Source organism: Columba livia, chromosome 4, assembly GCF_036013475.1.
Source record: "Columba livia isolate bColLiv1 breed racing homer chromosome 4, bColLiv1.pat.W.v2, whole genome shotgun sequence".
NCBI classification, from domain to species: domain Eukaryota; kingdom Metazoa; phylum Chordata; class Aves; order Columbiformes; family Columbidae; genus Columba; species Columba livia.
Genome location: NC_088605.1, coordinates 50,691,786 through 50,714,124, shown reverse-complemented (window position 1 = coordinate 50,714,124; position 22,339 = coordinate 50,691,786). Strand labels below are relative to the sequence as shown.

General features: G+C 42.4%; 1 long non-coding RNA gene across 1 annotated transcript; it reads right to left on the bottom strand.

Moving 5' to 3' along the window:
• Window positions 1–6,416: 6,416 nt before the first annotated feature.
• LOC135579476 (uncharacterized) lies at window positions 6,417–9,238 on the bottom strand. The gene is made up of 3 exons (XR_010472622.1): window positions 9,081–9,238; window positions 8,929–8,991; window positions 6,417–7,117 (listed from the first exon to the last, which is right to left on the bottom strand). It is a non-coding gene; the product is annotated as an uncharacterized LOC135579476 (long non-coding RNA).
• Between the last annotated feature and the right edge of the window lie 13,101 nt (window positions 9,239–22,339).

Below are 22,339 nucleotides of genomic sequence, written 5' to 3'. Positions count from 1 at the left end.
CCCCTGTTGTTATTCACTAGGCAAGCCAGCATTTCTCTGTTTTGAAGGACAGTTGCAATTTGGGTATCATTGTTAAGTAGGTACTTGAAATGAAATAAAAGCAGCAGCAAGAGCTCAAATTGCTGTTCTGTTTCACTTTGTCTCTCTGGATTAGACTTTGCAAATAGCAGACTAACATATCTCCCAGGCTGTGTGCTGCTCAAACTGGGTATTTATTAGGTGATTTCTGCTTCATCAAAACGTGAAAAATAAAGCACACATATGGTGTGCTGTAGACAAGGTCAGCTCACCTGGTAAAATGAACTGGAAATAGAAATCATTGAATAGAAAGCAAACCTCCAAACTCCACAATTTTCAGAAACATCCTCCCAGAAATACACATACATATCCTCAGGCTTATAGTGTGAACTATAGGGTTGTCATATGCAGGGACAGAAGTTGGACTCGATGATCCTTATGGGTCTCTTCCAACTCAGGACATTCTATATGCAAGGGCTTAGGGACAACGAGACAGACAAAATGAAGAGTTTTGCACATGGGGCTATGCAGATATATTGGTGAGTTCAGCACTTCTATCAGGACCTTTCTCACCTGCTTCTTCATTCAGACTGAAGCAATAAGGTCATGAACCAGCTGCCACCTCAGTTTGTAAAACAGTGGATGCTATATAGTGGATAACAGGTAATTATCACCTTCTCAGGTCTGACTGCTTAATCTTTTTGTTGACTCTTGATGAAATCACAGACGTCACACCACAGTAGAAAAAATTTCGCTGAGTTACCTATAATGACCATTTGCCAAGACTCTCTGGAAATTTCACTGAGTGAATTTGGGACAAACATTTCAAAGCAAGTGCAAGATTTACCTGTCTGACTTCTCTGAACAAGTTGGGAATGACTTCACTGGCTCAAATGAGGGTTAGGAGGGGCAGTACACCCAGGTGAAAGACAGGGCCCTGAGCCAAGCTCATGCTCACCACAGCCGGACCTGACCGGGCACAAAGTGGAGGTCCCGCTGAAGCCCCTCCGGAGCGGCCTCTTCAGAGCGCTGGGTCTGTGAGCAGAGCTCTTCCCTGAGACCAGGGACCTTCTGAGGAGACTTCCCAGAACTGAGAGCCCTTGCCTGCTCCTTGGTGAGGGATTTTCTGCTGGATATTTCCTTGAGTGGGCCCTTCACACCCTGGGTGAGAGGAAATGGCTTCCAGTTGTGCCAGAGGAGGTTTAGGTTGGATCTTGGGAACAGTTTATTCCCAGAAAGGGTTGTTGGGCATTAGAACAGGCTGCCAAGGGCAACGGTGGAGTCACCACCCCTGGAGGGGTTGAACAGATGTGGAGGTGAAGTTCTTAGGGACAAGGATTAGTGCCAAGGTTGGGTCAACGGTTGGACTTGATGGTCTTGAGGGTCTCTTCCAGCCAATGTGATTCTGTGATTCCATGTCTCATCTGGACCCGCAGTGATGGAGGTTTCACTAGAAGTTTGTGGAAATTCATGACTTGTAGAGAGGGCTTGATTTAGCAGGGACCATAAGCACTGAAGTGTATTTCTAAACCTGAAGCTGTCAGGCTGGAGTTTGTATTTTGCTTGGGGGCTTTGTGTGAGCTGTGAAATTTGACCAGAAGCAGCCATTTAAGTCTCAAACAAACTCTAACACAGGAGGTTCCACTTAAATATGAAAAGAAAATTCTTCACAGTGAGGGTGAAAGAACACTGGAACAGGCTGCCCAGGGAGGTTGTGGAGTCTCCTTCTCTGGAAACATTCAAAACCTGCCTGGATGCCTTCCTGTGTAACCTCATCTGGGCATTCCTGCTCCAGCAGGGAGATTGGACTAGATGACCTTTTGACGTCCCTTCCAATCCCTAACATTCTGTGATTCTGTGATTCCTCAGCTGTTTGAAATCCTGGTTTGGGATAAACATCCGTTGCTCTGTTCTTCTCTTGTGATGCTGATGTGATTTCGGTGGCAGTTTGCTGTTGGCTCTCATGGCATCAAGTCAGCTTCAGATCAGATGTTGTTGGAGACGTGGGTTCACCAAGAAGCAGCAGAGCCATAGGGCATTATTTCTGTCTGCCTCTAGATCACAACAAGGTTGACTTAGTCATGTGGGTTTATTGGGAAAAGTGGGAGTCCACTCCAGGGTTGGGGTTTGTAAGATCAGAACCTATTAATTCATGCTCCATGTAACTCTCAGCTTCATCATGGAAAACACTGCCTAAAAATAGGTGGTTTGATGTTGTTTTTTTTCATACTCTACAACCTGGTTTTGTCAGTTGGCTGCGCTTGAACTAGAAAGCATTTTGGCTTTGCCATAAGTTTAATTTGCAGATATTTCTTCCGATGTCTACACGTGTTCCCGGGGAAAGGCTGTGCCCCATCTCTCAGTGGCAGCGCTCCTCTATGTGTGATGATTGACATGTGCGTAAGGTGCACAGAGTGTTCAGCTCACCATTCAAAGGGAAAAGAGCAGATCTATTCCCCCTCCTCCTGCTCCACAACCTGCTGATGTTAATTCAAGCAGCTCAAGCAAAGAAAGTAACATCAATGACTTCAAGGATGTTACAGATCTCTGGTGCAAACCTCATGTTCCAATTCCAGCAGTTTCATACCCATACACCTAGATCTATCCTGAAGCTAAGATTTCAGAGATTGGTGATATTTGTAAATGCACTTCAGTAAAATTTAATAAAATCCTATTCTGTGATGATTTTCATATAATATTTTAAGACTGGTTTTCATCACAAGTAACAGGAGAGCTTATAACAGAAGTAATTAGTCACAATCACTGTCCTTGCGAAGAAACAAATCATCAAGCAAGCTATTGACTGTAACCAACCAAAGACATATAAAAGTCTTCCAACAGAGAATGTGATTTATGATTTACTCAAAAAACAAACAAGCCAGAGGCAGGTTAGAATTTTCACTAGCAATTTTGGCAGGACAGAGGAAACAGCTTTTTTCTTCCATTTTGATAAAGCTGAAAGATTTTCTTTGAATGATTACATGGAGGTGATTACATGAAAGGAAAATTGGACAAATTATTTGATGTTCTTAAAAACATTTTGATCATTCTAATCCAAGATTAGACATTTTAACTTGGAGGAAAAAGATGATATTTTGGCTTCTTGTACTGGTTTGGGGTAACAACAGAATTTGGAGGCTGGAATTCCTTGCAGAGTAAATATGTGACTCCCTGATCAGTTAGTTCCCCTTGTTCAAAGGCAGGATAAGTAGTAATTGACTTAATTTACAGCACAGAAATGAGGTTAGATATTAGGAAAATCTTTCTCCTGGTATTGGTGGCTGGTGTGCAGAGAAGAGATGGAGTATCTGGTGTCAGGAATTTCTAAAATGTGTTTTAAGCAACACGTTAGTGAATCCAGATACAGTTAATTCTGTCCTAGGTTCAAGGGGACAGTCTGACCTCTTGAAGTCCTTGCTTTGCTTCATTTGTGTGACTGTCCTTAGGCACTGCCACAGCTGTTGCATGGCAAAATCAGGTTAGAAGGGAATATTTACATGTGAAGCCAGAAGCAATTTCAAAAATTCAGGGAAGCACATATTGACTTCTTTGGGCAGATTAGTTCACTATAGTACTCAAATTAGTTTAGTGTTTTGTTTGTTGTCGTCACTTAAAAAGCAAGGAAAACAATCATATTTATAGGGCTACTTTCCTGATTAGACATTTGTGTTCCAAGCTCTCTTTTATTCAGGACATTGATATTAGTGAAATTGATAATGAATTATGCTCCTTGAGGCTGTGGTTAATTAAATTGGCTACCCTTTTGTCTTTAGCAGGGGCAGCTGGGGAGTTTGTCTGCCTAAACTGATGCGTGTCCTAGTGGACAGGCAGTCCTGCTGTCAGACAGTCATGCAGCTTAGACCACACAATTCCTGAACTATTTCATCAACCTTCAGAAGAAGCAGTTCTGGGAGGAGAACTTGTCAAAAGCATTTGTTAAAAGTGCAGTCTGTCTGTGGGATAACAAAAGTCTTTAAATATTGCAGTTAGAGTCAGCAAAAGTGAATCAGGAGGTCCTTTCCAGCCAGTGTTTTCTGGTGAGATATTAATAAGAAGGACACTGTCTTTTTTTCTCTAGCAACCAGGAAGCTCTTGGGTCTTTAGCAGTAGGTGTCATTGCAAAGGAGTCAGGGAAGCATCAGGTGTAGTCATGTTCTCGCCTTTAACTGGGATTAATTTGATGGAAATGCCAGAGGAGCACAGGGAAAGGCTGCCATGACTGGAGCTCATTCAGGAATAAGGCTGTCTGAAGATCATTCTTATTGGAAAGATTTTCCTCCCTCTGTCCTGTGAGAGTCACAGCAACCATCTGAAGGAATAAGGGCTCTTAAACGCATAGAATGGGGAGCAATGGTGCACCTCTGTTCCAGCTGCCTCTCCAAAAAGTAGCTGAGTAGCGACTACGCAGAACCAAGGCTAGCCTGGGTTAGGAGCAGAAGAGCTGTAGCAAAACTTGTCAGCGGTTCTACCATCTGAAGCTCAATGTACCTCTTCTCCTAGGAGTTACCAGTTACCAGTGGCCTGGCATAATGACCCTGCACATGCTGAAATGAGGACTTGGCTTCCTCGGCCAATCAGTTTCAGAACTATGGACAAAAAACGGACTGTTAACTCTTCAGAATTATTTTCCAGCGAAAGACACTATTTTTTTTTTCCTTTTTGAGTGTGAACTCATTTTTCCCACATACACATGCTATTCTTCTAAGGGATAGACTTGGGAACACAAGTTTTACTTTATCGCAGGTGTTTCTTCCACTTAAGATAAATATTCTTAGCCTTTCAAGAAAAATAATTTCTAGTTCCCATAGTGATTTCTTCTGCACACCCATCAAAATGCATCAAAATTAGCTCGTGCCTGGTTCTTACTAAGTACCTTGTAATGGTTGTTCTCCATTTGAGGAACCACTACCTTTCAAGATAACTATTTTTAGTAAACTGTGAAATCCAGTGAAGTCTAAGCAGTGGGGGTGGTTTTTTTTAGATCTTAATGTTTCAGATTTTTGAGCCTTTACTCTTAAATTCTAGGCTCCTTTCAGTTCAGTTCCTGACATTTAAATGTGTTAGCATCCCCCCAGCTGTTATTTCCTCGGTATTTTCCTCCTTTGTCTCTTTATGCTGCATTGCATAACTATCTGCATCTTTTAAAGATGGTTCAATTTTTCTGCTCTGTTCTATTACAGTAGCTGTTTGTGTGTGTGTGAAGGCAGGAGAGGCTGGTTATTCAAAATGGCAGTTTGCTTCTTATCCTGTCAAGCAGATGACAACTTTTCATGAGAGTACTCTGCTTTCATTTTTCTGGTTCAGAGAAAGTAATGACTTGCCCCTGAATGACTTTGCATGTAGGTTGCTGTCTTCCTCATGATGGACAAAAAAACTCAAAAAATCAGAACTTTTTTTTTTTTGGTAAGATAACATAGTTTTTGTGGTGGTTTGTTTTTTTTTCTTTTCTGGAAAAAGGCTGCCATTTACCACGCAATGCAGGCTTTGGGGTTTTTTGTTTTGTTTTGTTTTGTTTTGTTTTTTTAAGAAAAGGCAGTTGACCTCTTCAAAACTCCTTAAATAATTAACATATTTCAATGACATTCAAGTCAGAGATAATTACATCTAGAAAGCAATCCTTTCAAAGTGGAATAAAGTATGAAGGTCAATGTTATACTGGTTTATTTTAAAGTTGATGCTTCCTCCTTCATAAGAACTTCTTTTCTGTCCCTGCTTTGGGCATTGGTCAGATGAGTAGGAAAGTTGTAATAATTCTTCATGGGCTCTTTCTGCAGTTCAGTAAAATGCAGTGAAAATAACATTCTTGGAACTACATCTTATTTTACAGTAAGCAAACTTATCAATGCCCAGAATGAGTTTACTACAAAGCATTGCATTATTTTGACAGAACATAATTACTACTCTACTGAAAGCAAAGTTACAATACTGTTGACTTTTAAAGTAAGCTTATATGATAATTAGGAATGCAACATTCTCTGATGGTATTTCAGTTCTCATAGGGATTTTTATTTGACTAGGAAAGACCTAGCTACATCCACTTTGCGGTTACTGCCTATTCTCTCCTGACATAATTAAATTTTTAGACTATATGCTTTGCAAAATTGGAAATTTTCACAGTTCCAGTTTTCTTGAGTAAAGTGCATATGCTCATGTTCTGTTTCTAAACTCTAAGTGTAGAGTAGATGGAGACAGCATTACAACTGTGAGATCTCGTGGAAAAAAATGACACATGGTGTATCATTTGTACTGCACCTGATTTCTACATCTCACTGGCTGGATCCAAAATGGTAATTTAAGAGCACAAAGGGAGAAGGTGTACAATATTATGTACTCCATTTCCTGTAGTTTGTGCATCCACAGTTGTAGGAATGAAATAAGGACTCAGCAAAACAAGTCGATTCAATGTGAATCACGCTAAAGCCATTTATTACAGAAACAAGTCTCCTTATATACGTAACTATATTCTAATCACGCGTCCACGCTCCAAGCATGGATTCACTAAATGAGTATCGTGGGCTGTCCATGCGCTGGAGTCTCACTGATGATACGTCCGATGATTCACGCCACGCCAGGACCCCGGTGATTGAGGAACGCCCCTCTCTCTCACAGCAGATTCTGTTCTCAGCTTCTCTAAGAGGCCTTGAGTGGACAATATAAGCTTCCAAGTAGTCGCTAGTGATTTAGTTTCTTTATCATCTCCATTGCTGACCTTATTCCATAATTTCTGCCCTTTATCGTCCCAAAGTTAACGTTTAAAAGCCTTCTCGTTTTCTCTCGGGTAGCCATTAATTCTATACCGAATTAATAGTCTACATATGTTACTTTCTTCCTATTTAAGCACTCTCATAGCGAGAATAGGCAGGAGGAGTTTAACTATAGCTTCTTCCTCGAGGATATATTTTGCCCCATAACTTCACTCTTCCCTCCTCCCGCTCCCAGCTGCTCACCCTTTACGGTGACTTCTTCAAAAAAATGCAGAACGTCCGTACGCCTCCGCCCGGTCTTCAGTCCAGCTGATCCGCCTCCGGCTGGGCCGCTCCAGGCTTTTCCCCGACCTCAGTGGTACACTGTTCAGAGTATCACGTCGGGGTCACCATTTCTAGGAACGAAATAAGGACTCAGCAAAACAAGTCGATTCAATGTGAATCACACTAAAGCCATTTATTACAGAAACAAGTCTCCTTATATACGTAACTATATTCTAATCACGCGTCCACACTCCAAGCATGGATTCGCTAAATGAGTATCGTGGGCTGTCCATGCGCTGGAGTCTCACTGATGATACGTCCGATGATTCACGCCACGCCAGGACCCCGGTGATTGAGGAACGCCCCTCTCTCTCACAGCAGATTCTGTTCTCAGCTTCTCTAAGAGGCCTTGAGATTCCTTTGAGACTGACTAATTCAGCAATAAATCTTTATCTATCAAAACCCCTCCACACACAGTGATGGAGACAAGATGCCTCTCTCCTCCTCTTGCTCTTCCACATGGCAGCACGGCAGTTCTCCATACAGGATTTCCCCAGATCCCTCTCTCCCTGCCCTTTGTGATGCTGGAACCCTTCTTCATCTGTTACATTTAACACTGATTTTTATATGTATACATAATCTTTTTAAATTGGAGACCTTTCCACAAGGGTCTCAAAACAACTTGGCTGGTTAGCCAAGGCAGCTGTGTTATCTACTTAACACAGAAAAAAATTGCAGGATAAACAATTTTAACTTTAAACAAATGAGGCATCTACTTTTATTTTCTTTTTTACTATACAGGTTTTGCTGGTAATATTCCAAGTTAACCAAACTGAGAACCGGTTCACTGTTTCCGGTATGGACAGAAAGTTGAACTGAAAGTACCGTAATGAATCAGGGCTACTTAACAAAAACTCTGTGTGTGTATATGTCAAAATTAGACTTAAAATGTACATTCTTTATGTTGTCTGTAAAGACAGGGACTATCAAAATGCATATCATTTTGGGGAAGAAACTTCAGATTACTTGCTAAACTTCAATTTGGCTGAATATAGGTTTAGGATTCTAGCCATTCACTGCTTAAATGCTTTCTTTTTGAGTGACAGAAAGTAGCTGAGCCTCACTGAATTCTTTACCACTGTTAGCTCCTAGCACATTTAAGCTAATTTCTTCATGGCTCTACATATCCAACAGATCTTAACACAGAATGGAAAGCTTTAAAAACACTTTTTGCAAAATCTCTTTCAAGTTTCTTAGCACATTCCTTGGATTTCAGCATCAACTTCTTCATTTCAGCAGTTTCCAAATACGTTTTTGCACATTTCACATAAGAGAAAATGAGACACCTCCTGTCATGCACACTACTGATCCTCAGTGCTCCTCCATGGATTAACATCATTTTTTTATGCCTAAAAACCTTATTATTGACTGGACAGAAGAAAAACCCGATTGCCCCATAGCATGAATTTTTCATTGAGGAAAAAAAACACATTTAGGCACTTCAAAACTCATTAAATAATTAATGTGTTTCAACTCCAGCAAAAATCAGAACTAATTACCAATATCTGCTTAGTGAACCTTGCAGAGTTGGGCAGGGAATCAAGGTCACCATTTATATTTGCCCATTCTACAAGTACTAATGATTATTTTACAGAAGCCTCCTGTCTACCTTCAAATAAGAAGCTCAGGTGCAGTTATAAGTAGTTTGAAAGCTTAACCCAATATTCGGCCAGTGACAGTACCCACAATTTCAGAACTCTCCTGCATCCAGCATCAGGAGTCTGGGTTTCATTGTAGCCTTGTACTGTTAACAGCCCTTTTGCTTTTTCATATCTGGAAAATAAAAGTCAGATCCTACATCTGCTGAAGTCACAGAACAGCTTAATTGAGGTCACCCTGACACAGCAACAACTGAAAGTGGTCATCCCTGGTGTACACCTACCTGTGCAGAACAACAGCTTTTGCAAGTAAAGTCTAGAAGGAACTGGAGAGTGTTGAGAAAAATCTGTAGGAAGAGCAGAGAGATCCTCTCAGGTGATTATCAACAGATGTTGTTTCTCATTGCTAATATTGAGCCTTTGGTACCAGTCTTACATTTCTTGCCAATTTCAGAGCTTTTATCCAAAAGGCCCAGGGAAAATCATCAGGGAATTCTCACTGCAGAGAGCCATGGCAGAATGATTTCAAGTTATTAAATCTGGAAGCAGATCTGGAGATGCATGCAATGTGTTATGTTTTATAGCCGGTGTCTATAATTAAATTCTGCAGGATGGCATGTGCTTCAGGCACCTGAGGCATATTCCCCATTGTTTGTATTTTTTTTTTCTACTGACCTTGTTGGCTGCAGGCCAGTGTGGGAAGATGAAAGAGATAGCTCATTTCTTGTGTATGAAGAGACTTGTTTACAGATTGGTGCTTAATGCAGTTGTGATAGGAAGCCTGTCAGCCATGAAGGCAGGACAGGAGGTCAGTACAGCCAGTCTGGACCTGTTGGGGTGAGCTGTGCAGCTGCATCCCAAGACATGGGGTGGCATAATTTATTCTTCTGGCCTATCCTCAGTAGCTTCATCTTTGCTGGAAAGGTGACAACCACATCATCGTGATTCAAGCCCCAATTCAATTAGGATACCATGTCTAATCTAGGAGTGTATTCATGGGCTGCAAGAGTTTCTGTGGGAACAATAGGTTAGCAGGTAAAGAACAACACAACTGTTGTTTGTGCTGGGGTCTGGGGAGCTTGGGATGTTTTAATGATGGTGGGAATCATTTATTGTCTCTTCTGAGTTAACCGATGGCTCAATCCCTTTAATATAAGTAAAAAATGTATTATGAGACAGGGCAGACATATGGGCAGTGTCTGGACAGGATGCTACAGGAATGGTGACTATATCAAAGAAATTGGCAGTCAAGAGGCCAAAAGCTAAATCCACCATCAGGAAAAATCTGTTTTTTCCCCAGAGTAAGTTTCCTTTTTCTTTTACTGGTTCAGATAAAAAAGAGAGCTGCAGTGCTGAGAGCTCACTAGAATGATGTCACAAGACTGTAAACTCCTCCCAAGTGTCTCTGCACACAAGCACAGATGGGATAAATGGCCTTGGTTCGACTCTTGGAACAGCAAGGAGGAGAGAGAAGACACTTTGCTCAGGAACTGTAACCATCATCAGAGTTCCTTTTCAAATAAAACTGGGCTGCAGCAGAATTGATAGTGTCTCTGAGAGCTCAGGGAATCAATAAAGGTAGTAGGAAGGCTGTTGTCAGGGAAACTAAGGACATTTTGGCCATCCAGCTACAGGTGCAAATTGGTAGGAGGGGCCCCAGGCAGGACAGTGCTTAGATTGACATCCAGATTGATCAGTGAAATATTTGCTACCATTAGCATCTTGCTTGGTATACAACTGGAGTTGGCTTTTCTGGCTCATTAGTTCCATTTGGGTTTTTTAGTTTGTTAGTTCTGTTAATTCCGTTTGGGAGTTCTGTTCCACTGGGATATTTTATTTTATATGTAGTAGTAGTATATAATTATTCTTTTGTTGTTTTATTAAACTGTTTTTATCTCAACCTATGAATTTCTCCCTTTTTTCCTATCTGGTGTTAAACCACAACATGTAGCTGTTTGCAAAAAGCTTTTCTGTCCTATAAAATGATTAGAGGTGATCACAGTCTAGCTTGTGAGTGGAGGTATGCCAGCCAAGACACAGCTTTCATGGCTAAAGAGAAGATAATTAAAAGGAATTATAGACCTTCCAGATTGGCTTTACAAAGTAATTGTTCTTCTGTTATCATGGGAAATACTATGAACCAGCAGTTTTGGTCACAGCCTTTTCTTTGCATTTGTTGAGTGAACTAACCCAATGTCATGTGATTGGCAGATGATAATTGATATATTCAGTGATGATAATTGATATATTCAGTGATGATAATTGATATATTCAGTGAAACCAGTACATAAACTGCCAGATAATCAACCAATTCATTAAAAATCAGTGTTTACCACCAGAGATACAGGCACTGGGTTCTGCTGGCTAAATTAAACATAACTAGTAATTTGATTAGACAACCAATTACATAGAATTAAAAACCAACAAAAAAGAAGCTGCTTCAAATGCTGTATCCATTTTTAAAGCCAGAAGGAAGAATTTTCAGTTAAGCCTAACTGAAAGACTGCTTTAAAGTATGTGACCACAGTGAGATGTTGCAACTCACAGGGAAGATTCAAAGGCCTGATGGGCACGGTACCACACAGTTCCTGACTGAAAACTTGTTTGTTAGCAACAAAAAGTAGGTCAGTTAATTCCACACATTTTTAGTCAATGATGAAATGTTACCGTGTTGTCTTGTAACCACCACAGAATTATGAGCACTCAGGTGCCACTTCTGGTAAAACAGAGCTGGGGGATCAACCCAATGCAAGGTGAAGGCATCCAGTGCAGCTGCTCCCAAGATGGGTGTTGGTGCTGGTGTGCATAAGGAATCAGCTCATGATGATTCTTTGCAGAGTCCAGGCAGAATTGCTTATGATGGTAGGACAGGCTGCCCAGGGCAGTGGTGGAGTACTGGAGATGTTTAAAAGGCATGGAGATGAGGTTCTTAGGGAGATGGGTTAGAGGTAGACTTGGCAGTGCTGGGTTGATGGTTGGGCTTGATGATCATAAAGGTCTTTTCCAACCAAAACGATTCTATGATTGTATGACCTTGCCAAATGTATTGCTCATTAAATCTCTTTACGTTTAAGCACAGACCTGTGTTTAATTAAACGTGTGTTTAATGCCCTCAAAGGGCATGACAAAAATTCCCTAACACATAAAATAGAAAAGTGAAACTTTGGGATCAATTAAAATATCTTCGTTGGGGCCCTTAGTATGCACAGGAACTTGCAAGGTAATCATCTGCATCACTTAGCACACATGTAATTACTGAAAACTATAACACAGAGGACACACTACAGGCATGGATGGACCTCATGCTTGCTTTTTGTACCTTAGAAAAATTATTGACCTGAACCTCCACCAATACTGTGAATAGTATTTTTCTTCTGGAGTTGTTCTAGCCTACTATGAAAAGAGGAAAACAGATCCATTACTCAGAGGGAGAGGAAGAGGTGATGCTCTGTACCAAGGGTGCCAGGCCTCAATGGTTTTAATTTGTTCACCTAAACACTCCTCAGAATTTTAAAAGTGTTTTGAACATGCTTTTGATTGGGGATGTATGTCTAGTTAGCAGGGTTGAAGTTTTGATACCTGATGTATAGCACTTTAACCTGTTCCTCCTTTTGTAATGGGTGTGTTTTGAATTAAAGCATTGTAGCATTTGTTTAATGCACTAGCTGAGAAATTTGATCTAAGGCAATGAAAGCCTTTGACTGTCGTATCAGGTTAATTAGTCCTGAAATACCAATGGCAGAGGAGACGCTCACTGAGACTGTGAGGGTAATGGTCTTTACTTTGAAAAGCCAAAGGTGACAGGAGCAGTGTTTGAGTGGTGATTGCTCATTCATTAGGTAAATTCTGTATTTCCTCAGCTTAGTTGGACTTAGAGTTGGACTTGGTGATCTTAAAGGTCGTTTCCAACCTGTGATTCATCACAGAACAGACTACTTGGACGTTCAGGAGTGGAGCAGCTGTGCTCTGTTGCCTCTATTTTACAACATGCAGAATCTTATTAACAGCTGTGTCAGGTAACTGAAAACACTTCCAGCACACTAGTTCCACACTTACAGTTATCTAGTTTTATCTTTCTCAGACATCAGACGTGCCTTCCCTGGCAGCTCAGCTCTGAGCTGCAAGAGCAAACCCGTCTCGTTCACACAGCTATCCCAGCAGCATAGTTTCATGTTGGTACTGCTGAGCTGTTTGACAAAGGAAAACAAAAGATTGTTGTCACATTTTGCTCTTAATTTTCATCTTATTGTGCTGTCTGTAAGAATGCAAAAAGGCACTGGTTTGTTGAGAAATCATTTGTAGGTATAATAAGTGTTTGGAGGATGTAACCAGGAGTATAGTCAAAGCTTTCCTGCCAATAGATTAAGTTGGAAATGAGAATTAAGGCTGCATCATTGCCAGTGGGCATGATGGGAGGGATTAGCTGGGCCAATAAAGACATGGGAGCTCTGGACACTGGTGGCAAATTTCATGAGTCTTGAGTCTGATGGTGGCAGGTGAGCCTGGAGAGCTGAGCTGGGAGCCCAGGTGCACAGAGGTGTATTTCCACCTCCATTCCTACTGTCAGCTCCTTTGCTCTCTGACACGCTACCAGAAAGCACGTGGAGCTCTTGGATGGGCCAGCTTTTGTGATGTATGGTGGCATAGATCAGTGGCCTATTTATATTGGAAATTTTGAGTGCTTACTTTTATGAGACCTAAAAGAAGCCATGAGGAATTTGCATGGATATAACTCACATATGGATTGTATTAATTTGCATGTAAAAATGTGTTTGCTGCACAATCTAAAATAAATGGATTGTTGAAAAGTATTAACAGTTAAAGAACATTGATACCACATGTTTCAAGGTCTTGATTGCTGCTAGAATTCAGCAGTGCTAGGGTCTTTAAACAGCCAATACAAAAGACCAGGCAAAATGGAGTTACATAAAAGAGACCAAAAAACATTTCTTCAGAAGTGACAAAGTATATGAAGACAAATTAATGCACACTACTCCTGAGAGAAACGAAAACTTGGCTAGAGCTATTGGAAGGATGATGATAGGGATATAGAAGACATCAGAATCACATACAAAAGATTATAACTTTTTTTTTTTTCAGAAAGCACATAATTTCTTATTTGAAAACAAATGTAGTTACTCATTTCTGACTTGCCCCTAGCTATTTTTATATTAAAATGTTTTTGGCAAAGTTCAGTTAGTAAAGACAAGAGATCTGTTTCCTGACAGTTGTTGGAAACAACAAAAAGGTACATCACATTTATGTTTTCCAGATAAAAACTGTACATGCTCTCAGCTTCCTTTACCCAGCTATTTACTGTATTCACAAATCAGGTCCACATACAGCGGCAACAAAGATGATTAAGGGAGTGGAGCATCTCCCTTATGAGGAAAGGCTGAGGGAGCTGGGTCTCTTTAGCTTGGAGGAGACTGAGGGGTGACCTCATTAATGTTTACAAATATATAAAGGGTGAGTGTCACAAGGATGGAGCCAGGCTCTTCTCAGTGACAACCAATGATAGGACAAGGGGTAATGGGATCAAACTGGAACACAAGAGGTTCCACTTAAATTTGAGAAAAAACTTCTTCTCAGTAAGGGTAACAGAACACTGAAACAGGCTGCCCAGGGAGGCTGTGGAGTCTCCTACTCTGGAGACATTCAAAACCCGCCTGGACACGTTCCTGTGAAACCTCATCTAGATGTTCCTGCTCTGGCATGGGGATTGGACTAGATGATCTTTTGAGGTCCCTTCCAATCCCCAACATTCAGCAATTCTATGATATTTGGCTGGTTGCTTTAGGACAGCTAACAGCTGCTTAGAAAAAAAGATTTATACTCTCCTATCCTCCCAGTCTTCCCAACAATATTTTATTCTTTTTCCCTGCTTTGAGAATTCAGAAATCATTGAGAGGACAGGTTCAAGTTCCCTGTAAACACTGAACTTCCTTTGCATGCTCAATTGTTGTGTAGTCTAAGTGAAAGGGCTCACCAATGAAGAAGGGATGTTTGTATGCAAAGAAAGCAGGAAAAGTTCAAGTTACAAGTACAATTTCACAACAAGCATTTCTTTACTTTCTGAAAGTAACTTATCTTAAACAAAGGCCTGATTCTGGTATCATTTATATGTGTTGGGTAGTGTCTTTTCCAGGCACATGCTTAATGGGCTTTTGATTTGAGTCTGCACGATTTTCAGAGAATTGCTTGGCCATACTGAAAAAAACTATCAGTCACCAATATCCCTCTGAGCCAAAATGCAAACATGCAACAGACATGAATTAAGGGATGCCAAAACATGAACCACTACTAGTATGTGTTTGTATATGGCATATTTTTGTTCCTAACAGCAATTACAAAGATTCCTGCAGCCCAGAAGCAAGGTCAGTAACAAACTTCCCACAAGAGTTTGTCTTCTGTGGAGTGAAGGAAGCATCTTGATGCTTCGGGTATTCCATGAACAGGCTATAACCAGGAAAGCAAGGCTCTTGCACACTGCTTTCCCACTCTGCTGGGTTGCACAGCATGGTTGGATGTGGGAATATAGGAGAAACCACTACAGCCTGTGGTCTGACCTAATCAAATTGAGGACTAATCGACCTTAGCACTGACTTATTCAGTCATCGTTATTGTAAAAAGAGCTTATAAAAGATCAAGGTAATTACAGGTTTGTCCTTGAAAATAACTAGCTAAGATAAACTCATGCATGACACATGATGTCTGGACATCCATAAATCCATGGGTCCAGATGGGATGCATCCGCAGGTGCTGAGGGAGCTGGCTGAAGTCATTGCTGGACCTCTCTCCATCATCTTTGCCAAGTCTTGGGAAACGGGGGAGGTGCCCGAGGACTGGAGGAAAGCAAATGTCACTCCAGTCTTCAAAAAGGGCATGAAGGAGGACCCGGGTAATTATAGACCAGTCAGCCTCACCTCTGTCCCTGGGAAAGTAATGGAACAGCTTATCCTTGGTGCCATCTCAAGGCATATCAAGGATAAGAGGGTTATTAGGGGCAGTCAGCATGGCTTTACCAAGGGTAAGTCATGCTTGACCAACCTCATAGCCTTTTATGAGAATGTAACAAGGTGGATGGATGATGGCAGAGCGGTGGATGTGGTCTACCTTGACTTTAGTAAAGCCTTTGACACAGTCTCCCACAGCATCCTCACAGGTAAGTTGAAGAGGTGTGGTCTAGACAATAGAGTAGTGAGGTGGGTTGCACACTGGCTTTAGGAGAGAAGCCAGAGAGTGGTAGTCAATGGTGTGGAGTCTAGTTGGAGGCCAGTATCTAGTGGAGTGCCTCAGGGGTCAGTACTGGGGCCATTATTATTCAATATATTCATTAACGATTTAGACGAGGGAATAGAGTGTACTATCAGCAAGTTTGCTGATGACACTAAGTTGGGAGGCGTGGCTGACACGCCAGAAGGCTGTGCTGCCATCCAGTGGGACCTGGACAGGCTGGAGAGTTGGGCGGGGAATAACCTAATGAAATTTAACAAGGGAAAGTGTCGAGTCCTGCATCTGGGCAGGAACAACCCCAGGTTCCAGTATAGGTTGGGAAATTACATATTAGAGAGCAGTGTAGGGGAAAGGGACCTGGGGGTCCTGGTGGACAACAGGATGACCGTGAGCCAGCACTGTGCCCTTGTGGCCAGGAAGGCCAATGGCATCCTGGGGTGTATTAGAAGGGGGGTGGTTAGTAGATCGAGAGAGGTCCTCCTTCCCCTCTACTCCACCCTGGTGAGACCACATCTGGAATATTGTGTCCAGTTCTGGGCCCCTCAGTTCCAGAAGGACAGGGAACTGCTGGAGAGGGTCCAGCGTAGGGCAACAAAGATGATTAAGGGAGTGGAGCACCTCCCTTATGAAGAAAGGCTGAGGGAGTTGGGTCTCTTGAGTTTGGAGAAGAGGAGACTAAGGGGGGACCTTATTAATGTTTGTAAATATATAAAGGGTGAGTGCCATGAGGATGGAGCCAGGCTCTTCTTGGTGGCAAACAATGATAGGACAAGGGGCAATGGGATCAAGCTGGAACACAAGAGGTTCCGCTTAAATTTGAGAAAAAACTTCTTCTCAGTGAGGGTGACAGAGCACTGGAACAGGCTGCCCAGGGAGGTTGTGGAGTCTCCTGCTCTGGAGACATTCAAAACCCACCTGGACATGTTCCTGTGCAACCTCACCTAGGCGTTCCTGCTCCAGCAGGGGGATTGAACTAGATGATCTTTTGAGGTCCCTTCCAATCCCAAACATACTGTGATACTGTGATACAATCACAATTAATTTTTTTTTTTTTTTTTTTTTGTCAAAGCGGGATTGGCATTACTTCCATGTATGCAGGAAGTTTTCTTACAGTCTTGAAATTTGGATAACTACAGTCAACATTAAATAACTACCAATGCTGAGAGCATTATTGCCATTGTTCCTATTGTTTAATACTTGCGTTAGCACAGAAGTGAGAGCCATCGTGTTCAGGATTGTGCAGAGATGGTCCAGAAAGATGGTATTTACTTCAAAAGACAACTGTACAAGGATAAAAGGGGGTTGCAGGGAAGAGCATGGACGACATTTATAATCTTGCCAGCATGCACTACAACTGAACCTATTAAAATTAAAACTCTTACACTGTGATACAGAAAGGATTAGAGGTCAGGTATTGACAACTCTCATTCAGACAGAATAAGAGCCTTATAGAACAGGGGCTTTCACAGAAGTTGAGGGAAGCTTTTATGGAATGTAATCTTGCTCAGTGCAGAGGAGGGCAACTGAATATGCTTAGCAAGCTGATGGCTGCTGGAGTCACCAATCTGGGAGCTCTGATCTCCCACCCAGTTGCACATTGTTGCAGGGGAGGCATGGCTTGGATCTCAAGACCTCCTTCTAGACAGTCAACAGCTCTGGTGGGAATATGCTCCTGTTTCAAACACTGGCATCTCTGACCAGCTGCTGGGTTTGCATTCCCCATGTCCTATCCCTGGCTAGGAAGTGTCTGCACTCTTAGTGCTTTGTCATCTGTGTGGAGCTGTGCTCGTGCTGATGGCTGTTTGATAAATGCTTGCAGCAATTAACCGGGCACTTCCACAGGATGGGTCTTGATCTACCTGTACAAAAGCAGTAGATGTTGGAATTTTGGTCAGGAGTGCAGTGATCAAGTGATGCTTCTCTTCAGCAGTGGCTGAGTGAAGAGCAGTGTATATTTTTGAAAAGGGAGGGAGAGTGTATTTTGATCTTGAATATAGTAAATATGGCATCCTATAAGCAAGTCATTAAAAAAATATATATATATACGCACTCCTTGATTTGTTTATACCTCTTTAAGTGAAACATTTTATTTGTACTATCTGGTGTATTTTGATTCGAGTGGCATTAAACTAGAAAAATACAAGTGTGAATCAAACTCATAAAGCCCTACAGAGTTAGTATCCCTGAAGTTTGCTGATACACACTTAATGTATAAAGATCTTACTGATATTTTTAAGTATTCCTTGTACATACATCTCTTTGCAGTAATTCATCTTCCAGAAAAAAAAAAAAAAAAAAAAAGAGTTCTAAACATTCCCATTCAATATGTGTTGTCATGACAATTAATAGCAAACTTGAGACTCAGCAACTTACAGCACAGGAAATGCAGGGGAACTTTTCTCCTCCCCCTCTACTCTGCCCTGGTGAGACCACACCTGGAATATTGTGTCCAGTTCTGGGCCCCTCAGTTCAAGAAGGACAGAGAACTGCTGGAGAGAGTCCAGCGCAGAGCCACAAAGATTGATTAAGGGAGTGGAGCATCTCCCTTATGAGGAAAGGCTGAGGGAGCTGGGTCTCTTTAGCTTGGAGGAGACTGAGGGGTGACCTCATTAATGTTTATAAATATATAAAGGGTGAGTGTCATGAGGACAGAGCCAGGCTCTTCTCAGTGACAACCAATGATAGGACAAGGGGCAATGGGTATAAACCAGAACACAGGAGGTTCCACTTAAATTTGAGAGGAAACTTCTTCACAGTGAGGGTGACAGAACACTGCAACAAGCTGCCCAGGGAGGTTGTGGAGTCTCCTTCTCTGGAGACATTCAAAACCCACCTGGACACATTCCTGTGTAACCTCATCTAGGTGTTCCTGCTCCGGCAGGGGGATTGGACTAGATGATCAAGGTGCCTTCTAATCCCTGTCATTCTGTGATTCTGTGATCCCCAGCGCTGGAGCAGAGAAGCTGTGCAGCTGCCAGTTGTTCTGCTCTTGGGGTGTTGGCAGAGAGGAAGGGAATAGAAGAGAAAAGAGGGAGGTGGGTAGTCTTGAACAGAGGATGAGGCAAGCATTGTGAGCATCTGATACAGCAGAAGGTTGTGCTGCCATTCAGTGAGATCTGGACAGGCTGGAGAAGAAGAGCAGAGAAGAACCTGATGAAATGCAACACAGGCATTTGTAGGGTCCTGCACCTGGGAGGAACAACTCCCTTCACCAGTGCAGGTTGGGGTTGACCTGCTGGAAAGCAGCTTCGCAGAGAAGGACCTGGGAGTCCTGGTGGACAGCAGGTTGCCCACGAGGCAGCAATATGGCCTTGTGGCCAAGAGGCCAATGGTACCTGGAGAGCACGAGGAAGAGTGTGACCAGCAGGTTGAGGGAGGTTGTCTTCCCCCTCTGCTCTGCCCCACATGGAATTCTGTGTCCAGTTCTGGGCTCCCCAGTTTAAGAAGGACAAGGAATTACTGGAGAGAGTCCAGCAGTGGGCTACAAAGATGCTGAGGGGTCTGGAGCATCTGATGAAGAAAGACTGAGGGAGCTGGGGCTGTTCAGCCTGGAGGAGAGAAGCTGAGACGGATCTTATTTATGCTGATAAATATCTCCAGGGTGGGTGTCAAGAGGATGGACCAGACTCTTTTCAGTGGTGCCCGATAACAGGATGAAGGGCAATGGGCACAGGAGTTTCCATCTGAACATGAGGAGAAACCTCTTTCATTTCAGGTGCCAGAGCCCTGGAACAGGCTGCCGAGAGAGGTTGTGGAGTCTCCTTCTCTGGAGACATTCAAAAACCGCCTGGACATGACCCTGTGTGATTTGTTCTGTTGACCCTGCTTTAGCAGGCTGGTTGGACTGGGTGATCTCTAAAGGTCCCTGCCAACGCCAGCCATTCTGTGATTCAGGACTGTTGATGCTTGGTACTTTTATAACTGCACACAGTTAAAATCAAATTGCTGTTGTATCTGTGTACTCACAGTCACTGTAGTAAAGGTCTCTAAATGTCTTTTTTCCCACTTATAATTTGTAGGGGAGAGCCAGAAAAGAAGGCTCAGCTCCAAGTCAGTAAAATGAAGACTTCCCTTCCTTCTGCAGCTTAGCGATGCCAGTTGTAAGTTTTACATTGCTTGAGATAAGGTTTCAAATGGGGCCTCAAGTGCTATAGTGCAGTGATTTCACATTTATGTCTTTATGTGGACACCTGGTGCCTTCCCTCCTGAGACCAAGCCATAGCCCTATTGTCTTCATGTCAGTTGTCCCATTAACTTCCCAAACCTTTTCTTCAGAAGGAAATGAAGGAGAAACAAGGTGCATCCAGACACATTTTTAGCATTATTTTTATGATGTACAAGGTGACAAGAGAAGCCAAGAGGTGTGTAAAGCCCAGGGTTCAGTGAGTCTCTTGATTACAGCAGAGGTGAGACCGAGCTGAGAGCAGCTGCCTCCAAAGGCATTTTTCATGCCAAGCCATTTTTTCCCATTCACTGCATTCCTGGGCCCTGGCAATGTAGCTGCATCTCTGTGACTCAGTGCCCTGGCATAGTCTTGTGCTACTGTGATCATATTGCCCTGAATCCAGAGCTGTTTTGGGTATGGCTGCATAGCCCTGCAATGTGGAGGAGACAAGTGGTCACTCTTAGGGTCTAAAACTCACTTCTTAACTCTAGACTCCTGTGACATTTGGATGTGTAGTGGTTGAAATTAATTCACAGAAAACCAATGATGTTCAGAAATCAGTTAATGTTCAAGGGGCTGGGTGGGTGAGTAGTTTCTCAAAGTTATCAGATTTAGATTCAGGAAACATGGATTCAAATTCTTTCTTGATATGTATTACCTGATGGAAGAAACTGAGTGTTACAGTTAACCTATCTGTAAAATGGGATCTTAATTGTTCTTTCTTTTTCCCTATGTATGCCTGCGTTATCCACTTACATTCAGCTTTCCAGGGCAGAGAATGTCTCTCCCTGTTTGAGCCAGAACTTTTTACAATGGCAACACTATCTCTGCTGGGACCTTTAGGTATGTTTGTAATAGAAGTAACAACAAATGTTATCCAGAGGAAAGAAGCAAGGCATTAGCTATGGTTTTCCTGGAAGCACTCTGTGCTGCGAAGATATTTTTGCGCTTCTGTAATGAAACAAAAAATTGTACTGCAGTAAATCCCAAATGTGCTCTTCTTTCAGTAACACAATTTTACAGAATTCTAGCAAGAAGGATGATGCTTCTTTTCTTTTCTTTTCTTTTCTTTTCTTTTCTTTTCTTTTCTTTTCTTTTCTTTTCTTTTCTTTTCTTTTCTCTTCTCTTCTCTTCTCTTCTCTTCTTTTCTTTTCTTTTCTTTTCTTTTCTTTTCTTTTCTTTTCTTTTCTTTTCTTTTCTTTTCTTTTCTTTTCTTTTCTTTTCTTTTCTTTTCTTTTCTTTTCTTTTCTTTTCTTTTCTTTTCTTTTCTTTTCTTTTCTTTTCTTTTCTTTTTTTTCTTTTCTTTTCCTGTACCTGCGGAGGAATAATGCCAGGCACCAGCAGAGATTGGGGGTGGACCTGCTGGAAAGCAGCATTGCAGAGAAGGACTTGGGAGTTCTGATCGACAACAAGTTGACCACGAATCAACATTGTGCCTTTGTGGCCAAGAAGGCAAATGGTATCCTGGGGTGCATGAGAAAGAGTGTGACCAGCAGGTCAAGGGAGGTTGTCCTCCCCTTCTACTCTTCCCTGGTGAGGCCACATCTGGAGTACTGCATCCAGTTCTGGATAAGGAATTACTGGAGGAAGTCCAGCAATGGGCTACAAAGATGATTAGGGGTCTAGAGCACCTTTCTAGTGAAGAGAGACTGAGAGAGCTGGGTCTGTTCAGCCTGAAGGCTGAGAGGGGACCTTATTTGTGCTGATCAATATCTCCAGGGTGGGTGTTAAGAAGGCTCTTTTCAGTGGTGCCCAATGACAGAACGAGGGGCAACAGGCACAGACTGAAGCATAGGAGGTTCCATCTGAATATGAGGAGAAACGTCTTTCCTTTGAGGGTGCCAGAGCCCTGGAACAGGCTGCCCAGAGAGGTTGTGGAGTCTCCTTCTCTGGAGACATTCAAAACCTGCCTGGACACACTCCTGTACAATCTACTCTAGGTGAACCTGCCTTAGCAAGTTGGTTGGACTGGATGACCTCCAGAGGTCCCTTCCCACCCCGACCATTCTGTGATTCTGTAAGGAAGGAGAGCAGATCAACTTCACAGTGGTATGTGACATGTGACCCAGGACCACTCTGAGACCATAGGTTGTCATTCTGAGGCCTTCACATCCATGTAGACTCCATGCTGAGCCCCATCACATACATTGGTTGCAGTATGACTCCAGTGCATAGATGCTGGACTCCTGGGCTGTGGACAGACTTGTGTAACTACTCAATGCAGCAACAAGATCATGCTTGCACTTGAGAAAGAAAATTCGGTGAAAGCAGAGTCTGTGGGAGGTTAAAATAGT